This window comes from Rhinatrema bivittatum, chromosome 7, assembly GCF_901001135.1.
Source record: "Rhinatrema bivittatum chromosome 7, aRhiBiv1.1, whole genome shotgun sequence".
NCBI lineage: Eukaryota > Metazoa > Chordata > Amphibia > Gymnophiona > Rhinatrematidae > Rhinatrema > Rhinatrema bivittatum.
Genome location: NC_042621.1, coordinates 115,695,842 through 115,719,644, shown reverse-complemented (window position 1 = coordinate 115,719,644; position 23,803 = coordinate 115,695,842). Strand labels below are relative to the sequence as shown.

The window sequence follows — 23,803 nt, the reverse complement described above, 5'->3', positions numbered from 1 at the left end:
GTTAGGAAACCTGTTGCTAACTCGACAGCTAGCAATCGCGTAGGCTATTTGTATCCGGGATGCGTGACGTCATCACAGGGGGACGCCCCTGAGGTTCACGCCAAAGAAGGTAGTTGAAACAGGGCCACGTGGCGCGCGCGCCCTAAGGCAAGTGGACAGCATGGCGGGAGGCAGCGCCCAAGCTGGACTGGGGATGCCGGAGAGGACGGCAGGCACTCGCCGCGGCAGCCAAACATCCGTCAACCACAGGAGGAGTCGCCAGAGAGGTAAGGAGGGCGGAGTGGAGATGTCGGGCAACGACAGTCGTAACACAGCACATCTCTGGCATGGGGAGACAAATCCATGCAGATAACCATCCATGTGCTGTAATAATTATGGTTTATCAACTGAAAGCAATCTGTGATGATGCCAGAGTTGAAGTTTATAGCAGCTGTATTAGACATGACTCAAGATATGGCTGGTTTTCACATCACCAGGGCCAACAAATCCGTGGCCACTGTTCACCAGTCACACAACTCTTCTCCCCCCATCTCTTCTCTGGAGGAGTTCTTTCTCTCATCAATACTAATTGATAAATGGAAATGAGGGAAGCCACAGGACTGCTCTAATATGGAAACTACAGTGCATATGCAGTGAAAGGCGTTTCCTTTTCCAGAAAGATCTGAGTGATTCATATCCAGCACCCAGCGCAGTCATATACCTAACTTGTATGACGTGGTGAATTGCTATTTTTAGAGAACACACATTACAGGTATTCAACTGCCCTTTAGACAAGCAACTAAAAAGCAGCAAATCCAGTGGTGTGCCGGTATGATGAACATTCAGTATGATGAACAAGCCGGTATGATGAACAAGCAACCCATCAAATAGGCCAAAAGTATTCCAAAAAGGGGAAAAGAGAAAAGTAATACTGCTTTAAGGAAAAGACTACTGAATAATGTAGTTCTAGAAAGAGAGAGAGAGGAGTTGCCCACTAGAGCAGCAGAGGGAATTTCAGAGGGAAAAGGGACTGAAAAGAGAGAAAATGTTACTTTTAAGGAAAAGCCTATGGAGTAATATTTCAGGGGATCATCTTAGGCAAGAAGAAAAGGCTCCTGGGGAAAAAAACTGCCAAAGAGCCTGCTAGGGGCACAAAGCATGTAAGGCACAGGACACTGCAAGTAAGGTATAGAGGAGCATGAGCTAGTGGGAGGGAAACCAAGGCCAGTACAAGGGTATTAGATGTCTTAGGTACACTTTACAAACATACCCTCCCCCTCATAGCCCTCTCCAAACGCAATAGAAAATTATGCATTTATAGTAGATTTTATATGAGAGAGCATTCAAAGTACAGTCTTCTGAGGTAAAACTATTACAACATGCATAAGGGTTTAAGGTTTATTATCATTTATATACCGTTGTCTCAGCATAGCCTTCACAGCTATATTTACATTTATTGCCATGGTGCCAACCAGAAATACCTGCAAAAAAAGACACTTTTGTCCATATGGTATTAAGCCTGTTGTTAATCATATATTAAAAAAAACAAAACACATCACAGTGGAAAATAATTTACCACTTAGAAAACCACTGTTCATAAAGGATCACAAATAATTTGAAAAAAAGAAACCATCAAATAATCTCAAGCATTTACAGTCTCCACAATCTCAAATACTGAGTGAAACCAGTGTCAACACAGGACACTGTGCAGGTTTAATTTTTTATTTTTAAATACTATCTTTATAGATAAAATGCTTAAAATGGATAATGCACACTTACCTTGTTTCTCAAAAGCCATCTTAACCCTTTATTTGATAGCCCTGATGCTGACCAGCATTTCAAGTGATAATCTCTGCATCAGGGGAAATTGCTTCTTGGCTGGTTAGGATCCTTACTTCTCAAATGGAAAAGACATTCATTATTACGTATGCCTTCTGATCTTGGCTAATAAACTTTTAACATTTCCTGTGGACTGCTCCAACAGAAACAAATCAAATAATTTCAAACCAGTCTTTGGATTCATGAAGTCCTTTAGGTGCTGACATTTCTAAACAGAAAATTCAAAATGATTCCTGATAAGCTAGTTTATAATGCCTATCACCACCCCTTGTATGGACAGGAATCATATCTATAATTTTCCAACAAAGCTGTTCAAAAGTATGTTGATAAGATAAATAAAATGAGAAACCAGTAGGACTTGAACATTAGTTGGCTGTAAACAACTCTGATGTTTCATAAGTCTGATTTTAATTTTATATGAAGTCGTCCAACATATAACTTATCACATGAACATATAGTGACACAAATAACAAATGTTGACAAGCAATCTGTTCTATGCTTTGATTTTATCAGAGGACCAATAGAAAGATGAACAGTTGTGTTTCTAAACAGTAGATTAAGCTTATTATAATATGTGTTGGGTGTGATCTTGGGCCTGAGAAAGCCATGAGTAAACTGAATTACAATGCATTAAACCTCCCATACCAAAACAGCACTAACTTCCAGCACTTAAACAATAACAACCGTCTACCTATGAAAAGGCAACACTCCAAATATTACAGCAGGCCCTAAAACAACAATACACCACCTATTAGGAAAACAGAGGAAGCCAAACTGCTTAAGACTCTGTTCACAGAAACTATACACTAGAAGAATATCTCAGCTCATTCGTACATGCAGAAAACAGACCCTCACTAAATACAGATTAAAGAGACCATAAAGTATAAATAGAAATATGCAGATAAAATGAATTGGAAACCTCAACAAACCAGACACTGTATGCAGTGCAACAATGGAAAAACAGAAACATACCATTCCTCATAAAACATCAAGGAATAAAATCAAGAAATATAAAAGAGCAATCATAATAAAACCATGCTGATAAAAGCAATACATATTTTAAAACAGCTGACAAATAGAACATCTAATATTAAAACACATGCACATTTTTTAAAATTTACTAAACAGTAATGAGTTATTTCAAAACAGTAGGCACATAAAATAATAAAACAAATAAGGATTAAAAAATATCCTCTACTCTTTATAATCTTTTCATATATAGTTAACCTGAGATTGTCCTGGTTTAGTTGGGGGTTGAGGGCACAAAAACAGTCTTCGCACTTCTCTCGTATACACACACTCTCTAACGCACACATTTCATTCTCACATACTTCCTCTCTCACTCACATGTTCCTCCTTTCTCATACACATGCACACATGCTCACACAGACTCTCTCTTAATGTACACATATGGTCCTTCTTATCACACATGCACACACATTCTCACACATGAGAACATCACAGATATGCCCACACACATACATTTTAGCTATTTACACACTTACTCTGTCTCTCACTGTTGACCTCTTTCCCTTGTTGTTTGGCTGCTGGTGGGATGGGCTTGCCGAAACCTCCGCTGGGCCTCTCCTTGTCGTCTTCTTCAATTTCCAGGAGGATGGGCTCTGCTGATGGTCTCATCGAGCCTCTCCTTCTCTCTTCTTCACTGCCAGTGGGATGGACTTTGACAGTGGGTAGGAGCTTGATTTTGCTGCCCTCCGAAGGTGTGGTGGTCTAGGCGACTGCCTAGTTCTTCCAATGGGAGTGCCAACCTTGAGGGGCATAGTCCTGCAAGAAGCCTGGGGAAACTATGTTTTTGTGGCTGGCTTAGAACATGATCGGATACTGCTCTAAAGGGAGTTTTGGGTTGTGGCATGGAGCTTTATGCCAGCCTGTATATCAATGCTTGCTGTGCATGAATAGAACAACCTTATTTCAAGGAAGGAACTGTATTGTTAGTTGTGAAGTAACAAACTTGGAAAAGGAATAAAGAGGTTGTTTCTTCAAGTTTGTCTGGTCACTTGATTGTTGAAGCTATCTGCCAGCAATCCAGGACAGCCCAGGAATAGTGTCCTGTCACAGTAGGTAACTTCTATGCATGGGTGAAAGCTTTCTGAGGGAGCTCTAGAAGAGTCCTTTGATCTGCTTGTAATGCTAGTCATGTGACCCATTAGTGTCCTTATTTTACTTCTGTTATCATAGTAAAAAAGCAAGCAGTTACACTTTATAATCAATAATGTCTTCTAGTTTAAATTTATACATTAAGGCCCTTGTGTTTCCAAGAAAAAGACATTGTCAGTCTTTGTGTTTCTACATATGAATGTTTTAATTTAAACTGGATATGTATTTGTTGGGTTATTAAAACATGAATTTGTCTGTGCATGCTTTGCTGGATTAATTTTACAAATATATATTTTTAGTTGACTGAGAGATCTATATAAGATTGTAAAGTTCAGACCTCTTTAAAGATTTAATGATTCACCATAATTTCCAATAGGGCCTTGGTTGATTTCCATCTCTTGCTACTAGCAGCCAGTGCTGAATATATTTTATTTTAAAATTTGAATTAACATAATTTTAAAATTTCCTAAAAGATTTTCTCATCAGGGACAAAATGTACTTAACATGTACTCCCACTGCCATCCCGTTCTCCCCCCATCTCCAATAATTTGTTTGAGATGCGGGGGAGGGCTGTTGAGTATATAGTGAGTGGATTTCTTCCACCCAAGTCAGCTTGCTCTCTCTCCTCCTCCATTTCCTACCTTATGGTCCTCTCTTTCTCTGCTTCTGTCCCTACTTCTCTTGCTTTCCTCCTTTCTCCCTACCCCCAACTCCTCAATCTCTGTCCTCATCGCCTCTCTCTCTTCCCCTAAAGCCTTCTTGCTCTCTTCCTCTGTTCCCTATCACCTTGCTATTGCAGTCCTCTTTCTGTCCTTTCGGACCACAAATGGAACCAAAGACATGGTAGCCTGCTGGGGCCTTGGTTGGTGATTTTCTCCTGCTGGGCCCCAATTGGGGTCAATGTTACTCTCTCGCCCACTGAAAAAATCCACTTGCCCCAGGAACATAGGACAGTTGATTTTTCGAACCCTGTAGATTAGTTTATATGACTTTATTTTTGGTGCTTGTGCAGAACTACATTTTTAGACTCTTGATTATTGACATGTTGAATTATTCATTTAGTCTTGCACCTACTGTTTGCCATGGCTCTTTTGTGCAAGATAATTTTGGTTGTATTCAGACAGATCACCACGTAGGCATTGCGGGTGTATCCTGGACTATTTAACAATTACTGTAAGAAATGAAAATTTAAAGACTTTGTGTGAAACAAGAAGGTACTGAAACTGAAAAATTGGAATAAAGATTTATTTATTTAAAAGAAATTAAAAAATCTTGGGAATGAATGGAAGCTACATGCATGTACCGGCACTCCAGGCCCAGAGTTACTTCTGCCTTAGGTTGGAGTAAATATATGGGAGTTTGAGGACTCATGGCAGTAAATAATAAATGCTATATACTTGGAAGAATCAGTCCTTGCTGGTACGTGTGTAGGAAGAAGGGAGGGCATTAGTGGAGAGTCTATGGTAGCTCCTCCAGTGCACTGAATATTTTTTTGGGCTATTCTGAAATACAAAGGGAGGAGTCTGTTAAACACATCATGTACAGTTGTAATATAAAGTATATACCAATGTTTTTTAAACAGATTGTGAAAACACAAAAAGCAAAGTTTTGGGGCACATTAAAACTGAGACTATTACAGTGCCTTGTGAAAGTCTTCATATCCTTTGTGGGTTAGCTGAGCAAATCTTCAGGCTGGAGACACACTTCACACTGACTCCAGTCTCTTCTTGCAATTTTAACTTTATTATAACATCAGACAACATACATTTTAGTAGACTGCCTACCTCACAGCAGTGTACTCTCTCCTTGGATACCTTAGAGCTATATATAGGAGCTCCTCTCCTGGAGACGCTGGGGCCTCTCCTGATCCCAGCTGGGATCAAACCTTTATTCCCCTCCCAGCAGGGTCCCGCCCATAGAGCTCTCTCTCCCTGCATCCAGCCTGGTTCTGCACTGGTTAAGGAGGGGTTTTAGGGCCACTCCTTCACAACCTTGTACATTTTTCACAATCTGCTTTCTGAAAAGTACAAATCAAAATGCATTCAAGTGAGAATTTTTCATTGATCTATATAATATATTCTACACTTTATTGTGAAAGAACAATTATAGAAATATTTAAAAAGTAATCAAGAATTAAAAATCAAAATGTTTTGATTGGTATGTCTTCACACCCTTTGTCATAGCAAATCCAAATTAGCTTTGGTTCAAAAAATTGCCTAAATAAGGACCATAAATAAGTTAAATAGAGCCTACTTATGTCCAGTCACAGAAGTGAGATAATTCAAATACTTCTAGATGAAAAATTGACCTCTTTCTGTTGTATGATGTGAAATTTGAAACAAAGGTCAAAACATTTCAAAAGGAAGCTCTGAAGAACTTTGGGATAACTTTCAGAGATTTAAATCTCTCCCTCTCATACAGGTACCTTCTGTTTCTGACTGATTCCACTGCTCTCCAAGCCAGGGCTCAGGGCCTGGATTGAGCTCCCCTGAGCTCAGCCCTCCGATTGGGACCGCTCCTCCCCTCCACCAAGAGACTGCTAACCCCTCCCCCGCTGGAACACGTCAGACCAGCTACAGGATCTGCATTTAAATCTTTCCCTCTTACACAGGTACCTTCTGTTTCTGACTGCTTCCCCATTAGCCAATGGGGAAGCAGAATCATTCTGAAGCTAATGGGGAAGCAGAATCCTTCAGAATCCCCATTAGCTTCAGAATCCCCATTAGCTTATTAGATTATCCCCTTGTACAGGTCCTTGGTGAGGCCTCACCTGGAGTACTGTGTTCAGTTCTGGAGACCGTATCTCCAAAGAGACAGAGACAAGATGGAGGCGGTCCAGAGAAGAGCAACCAAAAAGGTGGAAGGTCTTCATCGAATGACCTATGAGGAGAGATTGAAGAATCTAAATATGTATACCCTGGAGGAAAGGAAGAGCAGAGGTGATATGATACAGACATTCAGACAACAACAAACCTTTTCAGTCGGGAAAAAAATCAACAGAACCAGAGGTCACGATTTGAAGCTCCAGGGAGGAAGACTCAGAACCAATGTCAGGAAGTATTTCTTCACGGAGAGGGTGGTGGATGCCTGGAATGCCCTTCTGGAGGAAGTGGTGAAGACCAGAACTGTGAAGGACTTCAAAGGGGCGTGGGATAAACACTGAGGATCCATAAAGTCTAGAGGATGTGAATGAAGAGTGGGTGACTTTCGGGTATGACGGCTACTGCCTGGAGATAATACCCATATTCAATATACATACACACGGTTAATGCAACTCCAACTCCAACAGTGCTCTAAGCTTCAATGGCAAGAGGAAATGTGGAAAAAAGGATTGCATTCACAAAAAGCGGGGAGTAGCTTGCTTGTTACGGCGGTTACTACCCCAAACCAAATAAGCCTGATACTTCACTTTCAATGCATATCCAGCATAACTCTCTGCTTCAACGGCAGGGGGAATGAAGAAAAGAGGATCTAGATACAGACAACCAACAAGGACTGAATTACATAGGGTAAACAAATAAGCATGGGTGTAGCTTGCTTGCTACGGCGGTTACTACCCCAAACCAAATAAGCCTGATACTTCACTTTCAATGCATATCCAGCATAACTCTCTGCTTCAACGGCAGGGGAGAAAGACTGATACTTCACGCATATCCAGCATGGCTCTCCGCTTCAACAGCAGGGGAGAAAGACCGATACTTCATGCATATCCAGCATAGCTCTCTGCTTCAACGGCAGGGGAAATGAAGAAAAGTGGATCTATATACAGACAACCAACAAGGACTGAATTACATAGGGTAAACAAATAAGCATGGGTGTAGCTTGCTTATTGCAGCGGTTACTACCCTAACTAATTAAGCTAGATATTTCACTTAGATGCGGTTCCAACACTGCTCTCTGCATTAATGGTGGGGGTAGAAGGGAAATAGAACCAAAAGGTTACTAAGAACCAAGAGAAACAGATAAGTATGAGAAAAAAAAATGCAAAGCTTGCTGGGCAGACTGGATGGGCCGTTTGGTCTTCTTCTGCCGTCATTTCTATGTTTCTATGTAGCTTCAGAATCCTACATAAGTCCCTCACCATTATTCACAAGACCATACACAATCAGCACTCACTCGACCTTCATATCCCACTGTCTGCACACTTCTACAAGACCTATAAGAGAGGCTTATAAAGGAACCCTGCACGCCCCCACCACCAAATCCACCACTTGTACATCTACCAGAGAACGAGCCTTCTCAACAGCGGGGCCAGCCATCTGGAATACCATGCCTCCAGACCTCAGACAGGAACCCTGCCTGGTGACCTTTAGGAAAAAACTCAAGTCCTGGTTGTTCCAACAAGCCTTCCCTTAGCCCTTTCCCCTCCTCTCCCTATCTCTTCCCCTTCCCCCTTCCCCCTTCCCCCCTCCTAACTCCTTGATCCTAGAAAGGCCCCCTTCACCCCCTGCTAAACCTCCCCCCAGTACTGTCACAGCCCCGCATTGTTAGCCAGTTTCATGATTGTATATAAGTTCTATATATATATTTAGAGTGCCTTATTTCCGACCCAGTGCACTTCCAGTTTAGCCTTGTTAAGTTTACAACGTTATTCCTCTGTCTCCGGCACATTTCTGTTTCCAAGTTCACATAACCTTGTTTTATTGTAACTTTTCTTCCTCTTCAATATTATTGTTACAACCCCCCTGTTCCTTGTGAACTGATATGATATGATTTGTATCATGAATGTCGGTATAGAAAAGAGTTAAATAAATAAATAAATAAAATAAATAACATTGTTGAAAAGTACAAATTTGGGGAAGGTTATAAGAAAATATCAATGTCTTTGAATATTCCTTGAGGCACTATTAGGTCCATCACTGTAGACTGGAATCAGTTTGGCACCACCAAGATACTGCCACAATCAACCCACAGCTGGAGGGATGGCCTAAGGGAACTGCTGCAGAAGGTCACTCTGAGATCTAAGATTACTTTGAAAGAACTACAGCGGTCTCTGGCTGAGACTGATGAAAATGTTAACAGCTAAACTATTTCAAGATTTTGTTATAAACATGCCCAGTATGGGAGGGTGGCAAGAATGAAACCATTGCTGAAGAAAAATCATATGATGTACTGCACAGCATTTGCAAAGAAACACTTAGTGGACACTGCATGCATGTGGGAAAAGGTTTTGTGGTCTCATGAAACTGAAGTGGAACCTTTTGGTCTCAATACTATGCGATGTTTGTGGCATAAAACAAACCCCACACCTCACCCTGCTAACACCATCCATGGTGGTGGCAGCATTATGCTGTAAGATTGAGGGAAAGATAGATGGTGTAAAATACAGGCAGATTCTGGAGGGAAACCTGTTTGTCTGCCCAGACCTGGGATTTGGGAGAGGATTTACCTTTCAGCAGCAGAGTGATCCTAAGCACAAAGCAAAAGGAACAATCCAAACTAACAAAAACTGTAAAAAGGAATAATGTACAGAATTTTGGAATTAAAAAGTTTCAGAGAAAATGAAACATAGAAAAGGAGTAAACAACATACAAGTTGCTCTACTGGGTGTATCGCTCCTTTAACCTTCTCTAGTCTGTCCATTGAGAAATTCATTATAAGCCTCTTATTCCGTGTGTGCTCTGCTTTTGCTGTTGCTCTGCCACTCTGTGGAGTGCTGTGTCTCATTTTGAGTCATGTGCCTCCTCTCTAGCAATGCCTAGTTTCTTCCCAGGGTTGTTGGTGTCACTCAGTACCATTGTTAATATCAAAGGAAGTAAAAATTCCAACAAGCTCTTGGCATTCCAGACCCTATCTCCACATCTTTCTCTTGAGCTTGTTTTAGCTGTTTCTAAGTGTGACTTGTTTGCAGATCAGCAAACAGAGCACCCGTTGTAATTAGCTAGAGTTGGGGGTGTTATGTTTTGTTGATACAGCTCAAGGCCATGTCAGATTACAATGAACCCTTTGCTCTGCTTGATTTTACAATGTTTCAGCTAAAGATATTGGAAAAGCAGCTGTATGCATACAACACTGCTTCTCAAACTTTTTTTTTTTTTAATTTTGTGGCACATCTTCAAGTTTGCTTAGTCCTTGCAGCATAGGGAACCAAATTTTGCAGTCCTCTCTCTCTAACTCCCCTTTTCTTCTCCTCCTTCAGCAGTAGGAGCACAGTACTTTTTATCTACCTGTGCCTCCTCCTGCTGGCCTCAATCTGACTTTTGAACATATGGGGCCAGCGGGTCTAGAGAGTTTGTAGGGTCCTTCTAGTCAGATGTTAGATTGAAGCTGGCAGAGGCAAACACAGTTAAGTGCTGCTGCCTTTGAGGGAGGAGAAGTTAAGGTTGCCACATTTCTGGTGGGTGAATCTGGGACACTTGTTCCCCATAATGCTAGTAGTGAACAAGCAGTGTATTTTGGTGGGAGGGGGAAGTCCCATGGACTTTCCTCATGGAAAATTGTAGTAATCTACTCTCAAAATATGCCTTAAAGCACATTCTTTAAGTTTTGTTACCAAAAATATATTTTTGGGTCCAATTCAAAAGCATTAGGGCTGTCGGGTATATGCTATACACATTAATTATGCACCAGAAAAAGTCAAATTAGTCAACAAAATCCAGCTATTCCCAACCTGTAAATTCTTTGTGGGAGACACATCAAGGTCAGAGACTGAACTGGGACCCAGGATATTTTACAGTTATAAGTTATTAATAAATCTCTATCAAGCAATACAAGTTTCTAATCTTTAGTGTGTCTGGCATGCTTTTCTGGCTCAAATGTGTCATTTTTTTTCTCATTCTCTCTTGTCTTTGGTCCTTTGTTTTCCCTCTCTCTCTCTCTCTATTTGGTGTCTCCTTTTCCCGTCGCTAGCAGGGCTGAATTAGCCATGCTGTCATGGGATCTGTCAATCAGGTCCGGGAGGCGGAGCTTTTACAAAGCAGAGATTAGATTTTAGCTCTCTGCGGCTGCGCGTGTGTTCCCGTGCAGGAAAGTAACAGATTCTCCTCAGTCTGTTTTTTCCGCGAGCGGGATCTTACGCGGGGCTGACTTCTCCTCAGCATTTTCTATTTTATTAAAATATCAAAAAAGCCGGGGTTTACCGGTAATGTCGGTCACGGTAATGGCAAGGTAATGTCGGTCACGGATGGCCTTGACCAATGTTACCGAGCATCATTTACAAAACTGTGATTTTTGTGCTCTAATGTCCCCAAGAGCCCCAAAACAACAGGCCTACAAAATGTTTGAACTTTTCACGTTTTCCGAGCCATTGGAGGCTCATTCTTCACCGGGTCCCTCGTTGACGGTGGCTCCGTCACGGAAAAGAGCGCCGTCGTGGGATCCTCAACCCTCCAGGCTTGGTGGTAAGGACTTACTGAGCCGACATAGGCCTTCGGATCCGAGAGGACCGAAAGAGCCTCTGATCGGCGCAGGAATCAACGGCGCCTAAATCTCCAGCACCGACGACTTATGTGCCTAAAGTACCTTCTGCGCCCAAATCACCATTGGTGCATAATACTTCTGCGCCCGAATCGACATCGATGCACAAGACACCGGCACGCACAGCGCAGGAAGCATATGCGCATACGGCGCCAAAGATGTCTGCACGCACGGCGCCGGAGCCACCTGAAGAGAGCTCGGTGCCGAACACAATGGCGCTGAAACCATCTGAGCGCACGGCGTCGATGACTTCTGCGCGCAAGTTGGTATATGCGCACAACTTACAAAAAACATCGGCACACATGGCGCCGAAGGCATTGGTGCACTCGACAACACACAGATTGACGCATAGTGGACTACAAAAGTCCAAATATATCATTCAATACCACATGGGGTAAAACGAAGACATCAGTCTCCAGATGTACCTCATTCCACCTCCTCAGACTCTAATTCTACAGAGGTGAAGTCAAAACGAATTAGACGATCACTGTCGGGAGATGGAACCCATACAGGATCATCGTCACACCATCACCATAGGGGGTCACGCCACTCACATCAAAAAGCTGCGCAGAAGAGAGAGATACATGGGCAGTGATCCCTTCCACTTCTCGGTCATCTCACCCATGAAGTGTAGATTCCTTATCTCGTAGACAATTAATACAAATCACTTCCTCTGCAGCATCTTCCTCCTCCTCAGATAATTCTGTTAAGACCACAGAGGGCAAGATGAGGAACAGGTATAACGTACCAGCTGCTTCCACTAACATTCCTACAGTACCACCTAAAACAGGTGAACTACCAAAACAATCTGGTCGTGCAGCAATGCCTCCTCAAACAAAAGAGGCATTTCTTCAATTATCCCAATCATTGGCAGGGTTTTATGAAACTCTTCAGTCATCTTTTAAGATGTCTAATGAACTATCTGTGAGTTCTCCGGAACCCAATATACAGACCTCTAGAGAACTGTCTGTGAAGCCTCCTGCATCCCCAAAGATGAAACGACCAATTTTACCAATTCAACAGCAAGATACCCCTATAGATTCTCTATCTCCACAAACGTCCCCGTTGTCATCTACTGGATTCCCATCAGATCCACAAGAACAACCACAGGAACCATATTCTCCTCCAGTGGACCTGACATACCCAACATTTTTAGAAAAATTGGCCACAGTACTACATCTCGAGGTCCAAAAGGAAACAGACCCTAGGTCAGAAACCTTTGGTCTCCTAAAGATTTTCGATGCTCCGGGAGACCCAACATCTCTCCCACCACATGACTTATTACATTCTGTCTTACAAAAATTGTGGGAAACGCTTATTCTCTATCAGCGGTTTCCAAGAAAATGGATATAAAATTTCATATGCGAAAAACATCGCCTTACTCTTTACCACAATTACCACATGCTTCAATTGTGATAGTCGGCAATGCAAAGATTCAAAAAAGCAAAATCGCATGCCTCGTATCCACTGGGCAAAGACAACCGGTGTTTAGATGACTTTGGCAGGAAGATGTATCACAACTCAATGTTGAATGCCCGCATTATGCATCATCAATTCTATATGAGTGCATACAAGCCACAAAAGGTATGCTTTCCTCGACGGCTGATCAGATACTACGGCCTCTTCATGATATGGAAGAGTGCTCTCGACACCTTCTATGATCGATATATGAGGCATTTGAAACATCTTCTAGGGCATCTGTGACAGCCATAGCAGCCCGTAGGATGGCATGGTTATGCTCTAGTACGATACGAGAAGATTTACATGAGAAACTAACGAACCTCCCGGGTACAGGATACAACCTGTTTGGAGAACCGTTTCAAGAAACAGTTGGAAAATTAAAGGAGGAAGCTCTAGCAGTCCAATCCTTAACGTCACAATCTCACTTCTCGACCACACGTTGTTATGTGGGATCTACACGTAGACAATCCTATAATCGTAGGCCTTACAGGTCTTATCAATCTTTTCGTACACAGACGTATCCATCTTACTAGCGTCCCCAGCCGCAACAAAATAACACGACTCAACATAAGGGTAAACCACGTAACCAGAGACAACAAACACAACAACCGGCTACTGCGGTAAAATCAACGCCGTCTTTTTAATAAATCAGCCACCACCACTACATCAAGCACCACCTGGCAGAATTCATTCTTGCCTGGCAGCCTGGGAGAAAATAACAACCGATCAATGGGTTTTAGAGATAGTACGACATGGCTATCAACTCCAATTTACCACAAAACCCATACTTCCTCACTTTTCCACTCTAAAGAGTCAAAGCTTCCAACCACAACTGGGGGAGGAGATTGCTTTGCTTCGCAAACAGCAAGCCATTCGACAGATTTTCCCGAAAACCCAAAAAACAGGGTTCTATTCCCCATACTTCCTCATACCCAAAACATCGGGTGGACTTCGCCCCATATTAGATCTACAGGAATTGAGCAAATTCCTGACCAAAGAGAAATTCAAGATGGTATCATTGAAATCGATCTTACCTCTGATTCAACCCAACGACTGGATGTGTTCCATCGATCTGAAGGATGCGTACACACACATTCCAATCCATCCATCCTCTTGGCATTACCTATGCTTTCGCTACGGCCATCAACACTACCAGTACAAGGTTCTTCCCTTTGGACTATCGGCTGCACCCAGGGTTTTTACCAAATGCATGGTTGTGGTGGTGGCTCATTTCAGACAACAGGGTATGACCATCTTTCCATATCTGGACGATTGGCTAATAATAGCCTCGACCCCACATATCTTACTCGATCACCTCCAACGGGTGATACAGTGTTTACAGGAATTGGGACTAGTGATCAATTTTCAGAAATCACATCTCCAACCAACACAACACTACAGTTCATAGGAGCAGGCCTGGACACTATTCGCAACCGGGTATATCTCCCAACAGAAAGAATAACACAACTACGTCAACTTCTCTACTCGTTGAACAACACTCAAAGGCCGTCGGCAAGACAAATTTTGGTAGTCCTCGGCCACATGGCGGCTATCTTCACAGTGCCCAACACCAGGCTACACATGAGACGTCTGCAATGGGGACTAAAACGTCAATGGAAACAACACTCACAACTGTTGACACAGAAGCTATCGTTGACTTCTGAGATGAAACAGGACATAACATGGTGGCTCCTACACTCCACCCTGTCCAAAGGAGCATTATTCAGTCGTCCTCCTCACAATTTATTTATTTATTTATTTAACAGTTTTTCTATACCGACATTAAAATACACATCATATCTGTTTACATTATAACAGCAGGTAGAAAATACATAGAACGGGGAGGTGGGAGTGGATAACCAGCAAAAACAAGAGTTAGAGAGGGCTCTAACAGGGAGCCCGAGGCAATAGTTAAAAAAGGGGGCGAGATAAGAGGAGCTATTTACACAGACTGGGGTGGGGGGGTATAATTGGGTGGCTATTTACAGGGAGGAAGGAAGGAGGGGCAATTATTTAAGGGGGGTGCAGGGAGAGGGAAGATTGCAGTCTTAACCACAGATGCGTCTCACAAGGGATGGGGAGCACATCTCGAGATTTACGAAACCCAAGGGTTATGGACAATCTCCGAGCAGACCCTGCAGATAAATCTATTAGAGCTCAGAGCAATTCGAAATGCGCTACAAGTGTTTCAAGATCACTTAAAGGGCCACAGAGTCATGATTTACACAGACAATCAAGTGGCAATGTTTTATATCAACAAGCAAGGAGGGTCCGGTTCATGGCTCCTTGGCAAGGAGACCCTGACAATCTTCAAACATGCTCACCAACATTGCATACATCTGCAAGCAACTTATCTACCAGGAGTAGCAAATACAAGGGCGGACAGGCTAAGTCGCATCTTTCATCCTCACGAATGGACACTCAATTCGGAGATAGCCCAAAGCATCTTCATGCAATGGGGGACACCTGCGATAGATCTCTTTGCAACAGAGATCAACGCTCAAGTTCCCAAATTCTGCTCAATAAGACCAAGTCAGTTCAGGATCGCCCAGGATGCCTTCCTCATTCCGTGGACGACAGGCCTCCTGTATGCCTTTCCTCCCATACCACTCATAACAAGAGCAATTCAAAAATGCATAGCAGACAAGGCTCAACTGATTTATTTGGTGCTTTTCTATACCGGCATTCATGATATGATTGTATCATGTCGGTTTACATGGAACGGGGGTACAATAACCTTAGATATTACCAAAGCGAAGAGAAGCAGAAGTTACAATAAAACAGGGGTGCTGGAACTGGGGGAAAAGGAAGAACAAAGCATAAGTAACTCAACGGCAAGAAGAGCAATTATTTACATTGTGCTGAATGTACGGTAATGATTGCTATGTTGAATCAGTGAGTTTCTGGAAAGGCTTGTTTAAAACTGATACTCATAGCTCCAGCCTGGCCAAGGCAACCGTGGTACAGTTTCCTTCTCAAACTGTCCATCACGGACCCTATTCGATTACCGAATCGCCCAGATCTTCTCTTTCAAGATCAAGGAATGCTTCTACACCCATTACACTCATCTCTTCATTTGACAGCATGGAGATTGAGAGGCTCCTTTTAACTGAACAGGGAGTTTCCACTTCGGCACAATCCATTTTGTTAGAATCCAGGAAACTCTCAACAAGGAAAAACTTTAGTTATAAATGGAAACGATACTCGACCTGGTGCACTTCTAACGGTGTACCAACTTTAGACTGTTTACCTGAGTTACTCATTGATTATCTACATACACTGTAAACAGCTGGTCTTGCAACCTCATCCATTAGAGTTCATCTCAGTGCCATAGCGGCATTTCACAGACCACTTAACAATATTCCTATTTCCAATCACCCCTTACTATCTCGTTTCATCAAGGGGTTAACTCACCTTCGCCCTCCGATTTCTAAGCCTCCAGTTCCATGGAACCTCAACATAGTTCTTGAACAACTAATGCTTTTCCCGTTTGAACCCATGGACTCGGCACACATTAAATACCTCACATGGAAGGTGGTATTCCTCGTGGCAGTAACATCAGCACGGCGAGTCAGTGAATTACAGGCCTTGATACATTATTCTCCATATTTACAGTTTCATCACCAGAAGGTGGTTCTCCGAACCCACCCATCCTTTCTACCAAAAGTGGTTTCTCAATTCCATCTCAATCAGGCGATAGAACTGCCCATCTTTTTCCCTAAACCTCATGCAAATGACAGGGAAAAATTACTGCATACACTAGACTGCAAAAGAGCTTTAGCATACTACAAAGAAAGAGCAAACTCGGACTCCCGTGTTTCTCAACTCTTTGTCTCTTTCGACCCGAAGGCGCCTGGACTACCGGTGGCTAAATGCACCATCTCCAGCTGGATAGCACAGTGCATCAAGTTCTGCTATGACAAACAGAACCTACAGCTACATTCTGTTCCCAAAGCTCATCAAGTTAGAGCAGTGGCGGCCTCCTTGGCACACCTTAAACATGTACAACCCATTGACATTTGTAAGGCAGCTACATGGTCATCGCTCCATACCTTCACATCGCACTACTGCCTTGATCAACAAGCAGCCACTGATGCAAAGATGGGGCACGCAATACTGCAATCTCTATCCTCTTGTACACGGTGAATGCCACACTGTTCATGATCACATACAAACATATACACCATAAACAACGTGATCGGGAGCTTGGGACTCCCATGACAGCATGGCTAATTCAGCCCTGCTATCGACGGGAAAAAGCAAGTTTGCTTACTGTAAACGGTGTTTCCGTAGATAGCAGGATGAATTAGCCATGCTGACCCACCCTCCTCCCTGGCAATCACCGTCTTTCCAAACTATAGCTTAATCACAGACTGAGGAGAATCTGTTACTTTCCTGCGCGGGAACACATGCGCAGCTGCAGAGAGCTAAAATCTAATCTCTGCTTTGTAAAAGCTCCGCCTCCCGGACCTGATTGACAGCATGGCTAATTCATCCTGCTATCTACGGAAACACCATTTACGGTAAGCAAACTTGCTTTTCCTTCTTTGTTTCTTTCCTCCAGAATGGATTTTTTAAATAACTTTCTCTTCTCTTGAATCTTTCTTTTCTTCTCTTCCTGCCTACTCTATTTTCCCCATACCTTCTCCTATTTCTTTGACTCTCTTCCATTCCTTATCCCCTTCTCAATTATTTTCTAGTCCAGGGTCCTCTTTCTTTCACCCTCTCCCCTCCCCCATCACAGGTCCTTTCTCTCTTTCCATTCACCCAATACCCAATCCTCTATCTTCGTCCTCAATCCTGGATCATCTCTCCATTTACCTTCCCCCATCCAGTGTTCTCTCTCTCCTTCTCCCTGTTTTCCCTATCCCTGAATCTCACCCCCTCTCTTCACTTGTTCCTGAATAACTTCCCCTTTTCCTTCTTCCTAATACCTGATCCTCTAGCTCTCTTTTCCATCCTAGGTCCTCTTTCCCTATTCATTAACTTGCCCCTTATCTAGGGTCCTGTTTCCCTGCTGCTGTCCCAGATCATATATCTTATCTCCTCTTCTCGTGCCCCTTCCTCTTGGGTTCTTTTACCCTCCCTCCCTCCATTTTGCTCTGTGTTTTAGGTTTTATCTCCTCTCCTCCCATCCCTACTCCCAAGATCCCTGCTATGTTCTATCCCACTCCAATATGATCCAGCTTATTCTTTTGATCCTTACTTCATCTCTGGGCAGCAGAAGCAGCAGTGTCTAATACAGCATCAGCACCCTATGCCCCTCTCCCTCAAGCATTCATACCCTCCTCACCTTCCTAAACATTCACCATCTTTTGCACTGCTCCCTCACCTCCCAAACCATTTACCCCCTCTTTCCGCAATAGTATTCACTCCGGTCTCCCCTCATCCCCTTTCAGAATTTACCATTTTGCTCCCCACAAATCATTCCGATGGATAGATTCGCCACATGGGCTTGCTTTGCACATACCTTGACAGGAATGAATTTCATTCATAAACCAGGGTATGTTGGGAATGATCTCAATCTCTCAACTTTACTGCCAATTCCTTTCTTAATACTTGCATTGTGCCAGAAAGAGCCTGCCTGGAGCTAAGGATGATTCTTTCCTCTCAGCTGGAGCAGACATAGTACATCAAAACAGAATTCTGTCCTTCAGCAATTGGGGGGGGGGGGAGGGGCTGGAGCAGGGAATGAAAACTCTTGTGTGCTATTCACTGCTGCTGTCTGGTCTCCCTGTTCCTATCCCTCCTCTTTTGTCCTCCCCAGAGCTGCCAGGTTGCTGTGGAGGCAGGAGGGAGGGGTCCGGAGCGGCAAGCAGAAGCTTTGGTGCACTGGCCAATAGAGTCTTGGCATTGGCTCAGGGGTAGTATCATGTTGGAGCTGTCAGCACTGCAACAGAGCACAAAATTTGCCATGGCATGCGGGTGAGAAGCACTGGTATTCAGCATATCTTTTCAATACAGATCTTATAAATGGGGAGTAATCTTGCATGCTATCCCTGTTCTGTTATTTTTCTATACCATCTCCCTCAAATAAGTTTGACCAAAGTGGTTCACAACAATGCAATAAGTAAAATGCAGCACCAAACTAATACATTCATACTTTTACTACATTCTACATTCTTAGTACATACTGCATTAATTTTAAATTCTGGTATCATTAGTGATAACTGGGCTATGGTTTTGAATTTCAGCAGTTGTCAAGCTTCATCTCACCCTCAGACTGAACCTAGTGGATATAATACCTTCTGTTGGGATGAGACCATACCATCTTAAGGAGATCTCTACTCCACGTTTATTCCCTTCCTGTTGGGGGTCGCAAGTCAATGCTGGTCCTTTGGAGTATGTAGTTTTGGCCAGCTTAGTGGTTCTCTTATTCATCCTGCAATGTGAAAGGGTCATGTAGAATAGGTAGGTAAATAGGTATATGGAGGTGTTGTGTACTTTAATGCTTTGAGCTTGTGGTTGTATGTCACAGACGTCTGCATTTGAATCTTTACACAGTCATTGGGTTATTTTACTTCCCTCTCTCCTGCCAGATTTTCTCCCATTCAAAAATTGTCTGCGTAGACAAAAATCTTCAGGTGCGTGGACGACCGCCAAGGTCAGGTTGTACCAGTACCTACGAGGGTCTGTGAAATACTGGGTCGGAGATCCGGAATCTTTAGAGTAAGTGGGCTCTTCCAGGAGGCAGGAGCATGGAGAGGGCCTGCCAATGAGGAGGCCAGAAAATAAGCCTGGGATCCAGTCAGATGTTTCTAAGCTAGGGTCCAGCTGAGTGATTCTGGGAAGGAGTACAGGTGGCTGATCACAGGAATAGGAATCAAGAAGGAAGTCCTAGGATTCAGGTTGTGTCAGCAAGGAAGTTATAAAAGCCTGAGTTTAAATACTCTAACCAGTCAAGGGTGGCTCCCTTGTTGTACCAATGGGAGCATTTTCTTTCCTCTTGCATCTGTAGGCTGTTACTGATCCTCCTTCCCCAGAATCCAGAAGTTGGTCGCCTACTGCTCAAGTGCCCTAGCTGAGTCTCTGAGGCTGCTGGTTTAAGCCTTGTTAGGCCTGACAATTGTGAGTTGCTTAAATGATATGATTGCAAAGTGCATTGTTTTATGTTTGGATAAACAGGGCTTTAATTCTATTGACCTTTATAACTTATCTAACAAAAAAACTGCCTGTTTCAGCATTTATGATCATCTTTCTTCCTGCAGCATAGGATCAATTCTGGAGGAAGTGGGAAACAACAAATGTAAAGCCAGATTTAAAGTTTGGGCAAAAATATACCAAACTGTACTTCCCCCTACTGCCAGAATTTATAGGAAATTCAATCTTAAAAGATGTGCTGTTTCCAAACTGTACAAGTAAACTGCTTTTCAGATTTTCTCTGACAAGTAGGTAAGCAGGTAAGCAAAATTGCTTTCTGTTCTTTTTTTTAACTCAAAATTGGCCTCTAATCTTTCTGATTATTTTACTTGTCGAAAGATTAATTTCCTGTTCTCCCATTCATTGAGCTTTTAATTGGGATATTATCCTCAGATTCTCAAGCTGTTGTGTGGTTATTACTCTATAATGGCAGTGATCCTTACTGGTATCTGTCATGAGAAACCAACCAAGACTGTGAGTTGGTACAGAGCTCTTCTGAGTTATCTTACATGGCCACCTTGTTTCCCCATTTAGAGGGTAATTTTCAAAGGCATTTCCACGTGTAAAACAGTGTTTTACCTGTAGAAATAGACTCTTATAAAATTGCACATGGATCTGTGGGTAAACTGATGTATGCACGTAAGTTTACCCAGGTTGAACAGAGGTTTTCTTGGGCAGAGGATTGGGGAGGGGGTTTACACTTGCAAACATACTTTTCCAATTTCAAAAGTGTGCGCATACATTTTTCCAAAGAATTCTGCACATTTAATAGGTGTAATTATGTGTAGGTAAATTTATTGGGCTAATTTTCAAAGTAAACTTAAACATGCAAGTTTGCTTTCAAAATTGGTGTAACCTGTGCATGTATTTGCCGTCTAATTTATACGAGCCATTACAAAATTTCCCCTTTATCTTCCAACCATTTTCTTCCCTCTTAGTGTTTCTTCAATAAGTCACTTAATAACAAGAACAGAAACTGAGGATACATGTGTGGAAGCGGCGTTCTAGTCCTTATTGTATTTTTCTCTTCAAGATTCCCAATGCAGCCTTATCTGTTCTCATAGTCAGTGGTTCCCAACTTATTTTATGCTGCAAAATATTCAGCATTGAATTCAGTTTGTAATGGCACACCATCATCTTCTCTGTTCCCACCCTCCCCTGGTATTATCATCTTGCCTCTGCCAACTCTGCTTGGCATCACCACCTTTCCTCTCCTCTTCCCCTTGGCATCACTACCTTTCCTTTACCCCCCTCCCCCACCTCCTGGCATTAACACCTTCCCTTCTCTCTTTCCCTTATTCCTCTGGCATCACTATCCCTCCCTTCCCTTCACCATACAATGGCAGTACCATTTTCCTTCCTCTCTCAGGATCTTCTCCTTTAGGCAAGCAGCACTTATGTGTATTGCTGCTTCTTCCTCTTCCGACTTCCTGTGAAGTTAGAACTGCACAGTGCACAATAGTCTCATGAGATCCACTGGCTCCTTACATCTCCCACTTTAGCAGGAAGCAGGCAGGGAAGAAGGCAGCAGCATGTAAGGAGTACTGTTGCTGCCCTTCTGGTGGGAGGCCATAGTACAGAGGATGTTGGGTGGAAAGATAAGAGAAGATGACTTTGCTGCTGGCAGCGGCAGCAGCTGTGAGCTACTCTCATTTTAACTCCACGGAGGGCCAACCTTAGGTTCCCTCACAACACACTGGTTGGGAACCTGTTCTCACGGCATATTTTTCTGCAGCCCTGTTCCAGCGATGCTTCCTCTTTAGCATGGAATGTATCATCCCATGCAGTAGCGTCTTGTGAATGTAATGTGGTGGTATGGCTTTCAAGCTCCTGAGGGGTTCTAGCACTGGTCTATTCAGTCTGACATTCTGAATCCATATCTCTTGCAATAGTAACTTTCCAAGATTCGTACATCTGACTTAGCACCCACCATTATTAAATTTCAGGATATGCTTGGCCAACACTACTGCTGCGGTATGCATAAAACTAAAGCACTCTGAGTGCCACGGGTTTGATGGGGATACTGGGTAACAGACAGATGGACGGAAACGGTGTAGCCATAAGGCATTCTTTATTATTTTGTAAAATGCCGAAAACATGAGACTGCTGGAGTGACTGTGTGCTCTGTGTCTTCTAGCTTCTATCTGCTTGGTGTATTAGTTGGTATGGATAGGTAGACTAAATATGCCATAAGGTCTTTTTCTTCTGTAACATATCTGTATTGATTAGAATTGCTTCTTTTTTTTTTTAATTTTATTTTTATGCATTTCAAAATTCACAGCAAGCCATCACTTACTTTCAGAAAAAGAAAAGAAATCGCAATATTTTACATCCTTTCCATATTATCCAAAATAATAATCTTATCTAATTCCAACATTACATATTGCATTTCACACAGAAACATTTGAGTGGAGGCAGAAACCCAAAGGAAGAAATAATTAGGAAAAACATAGCGGGGCGGATTTTAAGAGCCCTGCTAGCGTAAATCCGCCCGGATTTACGCGAGCAGGGCCCTGCGCGCCGGTGCGCCTATTTTACATAGGCCTACCGGCGCGTGCAGAGCCCCGGGACTCGCGTAAGTCCTGGGGTTTTCCGAGGGGGGCGTGTCGGGGCGTGGGCCCGATCCGCGCGGCGTTTTCGGGGCGGGACGTAGCGTTTCGGGGGCGGGTCCTGGGCATGGTTACGGCCTGGGGCGGTCTGGGGCGTGGCCGCGCCCTCCGGACCCGCCCCCAGGTTGCGTCCCGGCGCGCGGGGATTTACGTCTCCCTCCGGGAGGCGTAAATCCCCCGACAAAGGTAAGAGGGGGGGTTTAGACAGGGCCGGGGGGGTGGGTTAGGTAGGGGAAGGTGAGGTGAGGGGAGGGCAAAAGAAAGTTCCCTCCGAGGCCGCTCCGATTTCGGAGCGGCCTCGGAGGGAACGGAGGTAGGCTGCGCGGCTCGGCGCGCGCTGGCTATACAGAATCGGTAGCCTTGCGCGCGCCGATCCAGGATTTTAGCGGATACGCGCGGCTACGCGCGTATCTACTAAAATACAGCATACTTTTGTTTGCGCCTGATGCGCCAACAAAAGTATGCCAAATCGCGCTTTTTGAAAATCTACCCCAGCATGTATTGGCTTAACGTAGCAAAAGGTATTTATCTACTTATGATCCAAGAGTTAATGTTGTTGTACATCGGAGGGAAGTAATACCCTCCTAGCGTTTAAGAAAGATTTTAACTGTTCAGGGTAATGGAAAGCAAAAATATCTCTCGCAGATTTAACAACACATTTGCAAGGATATTTTAAAATATAAGAAAAACCTAATGCAAGAACTTGAGATCTCATTGCAAGAAACTCGCGTCTCCTGTTCTGAGTAACAGGAGCATAATCTGGAAAAACATGTATTTGTGCCCCTCTAAACTGAGATTCAATATTCCGAAAGTAATGTTTCATAATCTCAGATAGATCTTTTTCTGATATAAAGGATACCATTAAGGTGTTTTTCTCATAATATTCCATTGCAGAATCTTCTAGAAACTTGGTTAAGTTCCCTTCATTCACATTCATTTGCAATACATTTCTACTCTTATTCGTTACTGGCAGATAATACAATTTATTTACTAAGGGGATTTCTTCCTCTTGAAACTTCAAATTTTCAACAAAGTACTTTTTCAATGTGATAAATGGGAGCTCACCAACCATTTTAGGAAAATTTAAGAATCTTAAATTCAAATGTCTTGAGAAATTTTCCAAATGTTCCAATCTGTTTGATACCAGATTAATGTCTTTTATAATCTTTACATTACATTCTTGTTTTTTCTTCATTTCTGCCTCAACTGTTGCCAGCCTTGGCTTTATCTCTCCCAATTGG

The 23,803-nt window shown here is 43.0% G+C and overlaps 1 protein-coding gene across 12 annotated transcripts in view; it reads left to right on the top strand.

The window, feature by feature from the left end:
• The window catches only part of USP54 (ubiquitin specific peptidase 54), a 533,711-nt gene that overhangs the window by 146,641 nt on the left and 363,267 nt on the right, over positions 1-23,803 (top strand). Inside the window, exon 1 of one of the 12 annotated variants that reach the window (XM_029608955.1) lies at positions 6,435-6,547. The exons of the other annotated variants lie outside the window; for them this stretch is intronic. The gene's annotated coding sequence lies outside the window, so the exon portion shown is untranslated. Of the gene's footprint in view, positions 1-6,434; positions 6,548-23,803 lie in introns of those variants that run through there. 12 annotated transcript variants of the gene reach the window in all.